Genomic DNA, 6972 nt, shown 5'->3' with positions numbered 1-6972 from the left:
AATTATTACAATGTTTTTATTAAATTCGAAAACAATGTTCACAAAATAAGCTTAAATCAAACTAAACATTCAAGAATTAATAGAAACAATTAAAAGAAAAAATAACTTCAGGTTAGAACACAGTTATTTCCAGTTCAGATAAAATAACGTAAATTATATATCAAATATATAAGACTAAAAATTATTAGTTTAGAACGGAAAGCAATGTATTTTTGCCTTGAAAATTAAAAAGCATACAATTATATATATATATATATATACACACACATATTTCTATCTTGTGACATTTTGTAGACAATCTTTGAATCATTTTTATTGTCCACAAGACTAATGCTACTACTGATTTATGTTTTTCATTTCTGTTGACAGCTTAACAAGAAATTCAATTTACGTAGTTCCTAACTTTTGTTGTACAAGCACATCGGGGACGATCATCATATTCGGAACTCTCGTCTTTTCAATAAATCTGAAAGTATTGCCATGACTGATGTACTTTTTTAATCAGTATGTTTTTGTCAGTCTTATCTTATAACACATTAAATAAATCATTACAAACGTCAAATATATTTTAGTTAAACAAATAACATAACCTACAATCGGAGTAAAAATAAATTCATTGCAGTTTTTGAAGTATTGGAGTATAAACAATAAAGATTCTTGGATGTTGTATGAAAGATGACATTTTGTTAAGGTGACAGCACTGAGCTAAACCTAACATTCAAATACTAACATTGTCTAGTGTTTAAAGTCTCTAGAAATGTTAAATGAGATAAGAGTGGTTAAAACGTCTTTTAAAAGAATATAAGTTTTCTGATAAAAATTTTGGTTAAATAAGGATTATTGTGATGATAAATGGAGAAAATGCTTCAAAAATATATTTGTATGTAGGAATTTTAATGTAGTAATTCTTTCCAAACCAGAACTGTATTTCAGTCTCTTTTCTTTTCTTTTGCCATTGAAAAACAAAGATTTCGTAAATTGTTTTATTCTAGAAGAGTAGGAGGAGGTACAAGAAACAAAAAAGAACTAAACTTTACTTGACTTTAGAAGAATAAAATCTGAAAAGACCAGAGAAAAGAATAGAGGCCTCTTTCACTGTATTACAGAAGTTAGGTGGATAATAAGTTTAGGATTATGAAATAAGAAGTATGGTGTGAAGTTTTACAAACTTAATGTTGTTGATGAAAGACCATTAGGCGGATACTGAGAGAGGTGATAACAGTCAGTGTTAGAATGTGCTTTAACTTATATTGTTAACAAAGAGAAATCCAACTTGTACAGTCCTAGTTTGTTAGAAAGTGTAGTTTTCTAACAAAACGATTCCTGTTTTTAAATTATCAGTTATTTTCAAACTTAACAATACTGCTGGATAAATCAAAGTAATATTTAGTGTGCCTTGTTAAACTGCTAGAATTCAATGCTGCGATGATACATGAAGGATATTAGTTTTCGGATAATCAATATAGAAACCTTGAGAATAAAAGGTAAATGTTAAAGCTGGATAGCATCAGCTGTGGCTTGAAGTAAAAAAAACATATCTATTATTTACAAATTACAAAATCACCCATATCACTGTTTAAGAAACGAAATTACTCTTTCAAACTCTCTTGTCAGTGGGAATAAAACGTAACATGACCTATTTAATTTGACAAAACTAAGAACTCTATATATTTGAACATCTATAATTGATACCTGAGAAGATATGTGTCCGTAAATACGGTTTGACTAATTATATTGTGTCATAAGTATGGAGGGATTTTCACTTCAGTGTAACACATTGGATTACATGAGATGTTATTTGTTACATAACGCTTGGACTATTTATAATGAAGAATAACTGGAGTGTTATTTTAACGTTTCGGTTTACAATTAAAATTTAATTTATCCTTTATTTGTGTTTATATATATATATGTTCCCAATTAGGTTTGTTTTTATGCACAGAATTCCAAATCTTTAACCTACATAGTGTGACTTAAACTAATTTACTTCAGATGTGGTAACTTTCTAAGAATTTGAGATTATGAAGAAAAGTACGTTAAATAATGAAAACTATATGCCCTGCTTAACAACATATAACATGTCATTTTTTTTCTGTACTGAATTCTGTTGAGCGTCATCTATACGTATGCATGATTTCCTGAACAACAAAACTGAATGAATTTTATACGATTTGGAATCTACTTGACAATCTACGAAAAGATCTGAAATGCGTATAACATGATTGCGCTTAACGAGCATGAATATGATAATTACTTGATCCTGTACAAGATATTTTACTGCCTATCTTTTTTTATTATTATTATTAGGGAGAACGTTGTATGACCGCCTCAGTTGTGGAATCTCGCCAGCAGTTCTTTCATCCAGCAAGATAAATAAGTGATAATGGCGTTTTCCGCTCATGGATCAATGAGTTACTATGACAACGACCTGGATACGATGTCCATGAGACTACAGGAAAAATCAATACTGCATCAAACGCCTGCCAGTTAAAATTTATTGCGCATGCTCCAAAGATGCTGGAAAAAATTTAATTGAACGCCATGGCTGAGGAATTTCATGCTACTAAGACGTCGAATATTATCGAGTGGCAGCTGTTAATTTTGCAACTAAAGTTTAATTGAATACTGAACGAAAAATAGAGAAAAGTAATTGACGAAATTTATATTCTCGTCTTTATTACTTTTCTTAATTAGAGAGGAAATAAAGAATAAACTTAAACACAATTAACAAATAATTTTTTGTTTTTTTCAAGACAGCCCTGAAGATCAATAATTCCATCAGCTCTTGGAAGACAGTCGATAAGATACAGGTTTAAACAATCTTTAGATGTTCCCTTTGGGCCTCCTGTCTCTATAGAAGTCGAAACTTTCAGTAAAAGACGTAAGAAACTTTATTCTAAGGAGCTATTGAAACGTTTCTAGATAAGGCCTAAGTCTCTGTCTGAAGTACCTTCGAATTAATGCAATGAACAACAATATTTTGATGACTGAATAATTAATCAAGATTTGTTTTCTGCTTAACATAATATTAAACTTTTATTCGATCTTTGTTGACATGGATCTCAAATATCAAATTTCATGGAAATGAATGACTTCATTATTGGGAAAATATGGGAAGACAAAATGGAAACACCAATATCTCTACTTACATCGGTTATAGCTAGACTCGGCTCCTTGACTGGAGAGACCAATCAAGCATTTGTGTCTATAATTACAGTAATTGTAATGGTATTTGGGCTCAAACCATTTTACAATATTCACATTAAAAAAGGGAAGAAAAAACATTATTTGGATAAATAACCTACACAGACATCTAAAAATGTTGGTTTTGGGGCTTACGTTTTCTTACTAGTTTTCAGATCACAATTATGAAATGTACGTTTCGTATTAGGACACAAAATGGTGAATAGATTTTCTTCCATATAACAAACATCGTATTTTAGATTTATTGAGAACACAGTGTGAGGAAAAGGAGTTTTGGGATATTCATGACCCAGGTGGATCCACTTGGGTGTGTAAGGGTTTATATGAAAAAAATCGACTGAGTTAAAATTATAATTCATTTAAATTTGAGTGATGTCCATAAACTTATTGATACTTGAATATAATCTACCATATTACCATTGGATCATTTTGCAGCTCTAAGTTATAATTCTGTAATTCTTATAACTTCTACAATGTAGGTCCGATTAATTTGTTCCAATATGAGATAGAAAAAAATAGTTGTAATTTGATAATTATAATTAATTTGTTACATGGTATGTCACATCTTATCCAAACTATATTATACTTCAAAACAAAACAAACTACTCCCATTTCATCACTGTATAGAAGTTTACTCGACTTATGCTCCTCAGTGGCACAGCGGTATGTCTGCGAATTTACAACGCTAGAAACCGGGTTTCGATACCCGTGGTGGGCAAAGCACAGATTGCCCTTTGTGTAGCTTTTTGGTTAACTTCAAAAACAAACAAATAAATAAATACTTGAATTATTTGCTGAGCTATTCAAATAGCATTGATGACTGTTAATTCAGTAAAACCAATCTTCTACAGAGGGAGTAGCAAATAAAAAAGTAAATTACGTCACATTTTCTTCATTCAAATTAACATTTTGTTGAGAAAAAGAAACTCATAAAGTCTATAATTAATTTCATATAATCTGTATTCAACCAATTAATTAATAATTTAAGAAAAATATTAAAAGGTATGTGACTAATAGCTCTTAAAGTTTCATATATGTTACGAATTGTGAAAATATATTATGAGGGCTTTCTAGCAATAAATTCTGATTATTTTCATAGATGTGTGCTTAATTTAACATACTTTCGAAAGAAAAATTGTAACGTATCTTGTTAGTGCTCAAAATGCCCTCAGTGTCTAGTACCTGAAAAATTTCTTAATTACAATATTACAGCTAGGGTCTTAAATACATAAACTTAATGATATTCTAGAGGGGAAATAAACCCTGTCATTAGCAAAGTTTTCTATTTTTAGGCACAGATAGTCAGTACACATTCTCCATTTCCATAAAATTCTTAAAAAGTTTAAATATTCGAACGATTAACGAATGCATCCTGCAACAAACTTATCTTTATACTTCTAAAAATATATACATTTAATTTATTAGCAGAGAGTGTGTCAAACAATATAAACTGTAAAGAGCAAACGATAATTAGTCGCGTAACTAGAGATCTGGAGTTTATGTTATTAAAACTTTTTAATGATGAACTTTCCAGGATTGCCATTAAATTTGTAAAGCGATTGCATTGTTTAATCCATGGTTTACTACCGCTCTAGAAAACAACACAGTTTTTACATACAGCCGTTGGTGGAAATAATAAACGGTGACTTAAAATATAGTTTTGATTTGATTATCGATCAACGCTTAATATATGTGTTGATTGATATTAACACGAATAATTTAACACAGGAATTAAACAAGGAGAATCTGTTTTCTGATAGTTCGTTCTTAATTTATAATTTATTAATTAAAAACATTGGGTAGCTGATGATGGCTTGATAATGACACAGTAGTCTGTCGAATATTTATTTAATGTAAAGTAAAGATAGGGAGAGTTTCCAAATTTCATCAACGAACATAAAGTTTACAAAAAACAAATGTTTGTTGGATATCATGACAACATACGCGAGAGCTATCTGCGCTATAGCCGACCATAAGAATGGAGTTCGTCATTACCATTCTTCACGAACAACTCTTGGGTTACATTTTTCACATCTAAAAAAGAAAAGGCGTGTGAGTGGGAGTGGCAAATAGACGATCAGAGGAACAATTTATTTGGTAAACCATACTGAAGGGTAGGTATCGAATTGATTATTTGTCTAATACATTTCTGTTGAGAACCAATTATAACATCTAGAAAAGTTACTTTTACTGCTTTACAAAAGTGCAAATGATATCAACGCCTTCTCATTGTAAGTACTTCGACATACAATTATAGACAATTTTGAGAATTTATCATACTTTATAAGAACAGTGCTCCAAGTCTCGTACTGCACTTGGAACTACTTCTACGTCGTCAGTCGTACTGAACGTGGTGTTTTTTGTCTTACACAGCAATTTCCATATAACAAGATTCTGTGAAGGTCGGCGATGTCGATCTGTCGCCATACGTTTTGATAAACTTTGCACTCTGTATAGATGTCGGTTTCCAAGACCACTCTTAAGCAGACTAGACCAAAGGTACAAAAGTTTGTCATTGACGTGACATATACGTGGTCATTTGGAATTACTATGGTTCATATTTCTTTGATCATCTTTCTCGTGAAAACAACTGTTGATATTTCGAAGTGTGAATCACAAATTGTAAATCTTTGAGTTGTGGGCCTACGTCAGTTTCAAACTCTTGTTTATAATCTTCTTAATTGTATCTAAAGATATGGCCAGCTACATCACAATGGTTCTTTCAAATGAAGGGTTCTTTTTCGCAACCACAGCATAAACTTTGTAGAATAGGAAGTTACTCCATATGTGCTTAAGATATGGTTTAAGAGCCCCGTTGCTGTATTAACATATGCTGTGCAAGCTTTTCTTGCTTCCACGGAAAACGCTGAAGATTTAACATTCTTTAACAACCTCAGACACTAATACTATTCCCAAGAAGTGGTTACGACATATAGTCGTTGGGATTCGCCGTGTAACAAATTAATCGGTTTTAATATGTTTCCAAAGCTTCAATCTGCTGTGATACGGTTTTGCAATAGCACATAGATTGTGTTCTAAAAAGTGCAATCAGCACTCTATACGCTATTTTACTATTGGAAAACAAACAGGAACATAAATATCAAAGGCAAGGGATACTATTGATCCTGAAGAGCAATAAACTCTAGAATATTACTATAATTATTAATATTTTATATCAAAAGACGGAGAAATATATTGTCATGATTACTCAATAATAACAAATAAATTAAATTAAATTATTTTCTCTTGTTAAAGCCCCCATTAGTTCAGCGATAAGTACGCTAAAAATCAGGTTTCTGTATCCGTGATGAGCACAGAAGAGATAACATATTGAGAAGCTTTGTGCTTAATAGCAAACAAACAATAGTTCTGTAAAATATATAGTAAGGCCGTCTTAGTTTTTCATAATTGTTGTCAGTGTATTTTAAAAAACTAAGGAGTTTGTTTGATATGATTACAGTAAGAATGGTCAACACTCCAACTGAGTAGGGTGTGGATGCCGAGTTTGTTTGATATGATTCCAGTAAGAAAGGTCAACACTCCAACTGAGTTGGGTGTAGATGCCGAGTTTGTTTGATATGATTCCAGTAAGAAAGATCAACACTCCAATTGAGTTGGGTGTGGATGTCGAGTTTGTTTGATATGATTCCAGTAAGAATGGTCAACACTCCAACTGAGTTGGGTGTCGATGCCGAGTTTGTTTGATATGATTCCAGTAAGAATGGTCAACACTCCAACTGAGTTGGGTGTCGATGCCGAGTTTGTTTG

This window comes from Limulus polyphemus, unplaced genomic scaffold (assembly GCF_000517525.1).
Source record: "Limulus polyphemus unplaced genomic scaffold, Limulus_polyphemus-2.1.2 Scaffold878, whole genome shotgun sequence".
NCBI lineage: Eukaryota > Metazoa > Arthropoda > Merostomata > Xiphosura > Limulidae > Limulus > Limulus polyphemus.
Note: the sequence above shows the minus strand (reverse complement) of the source record.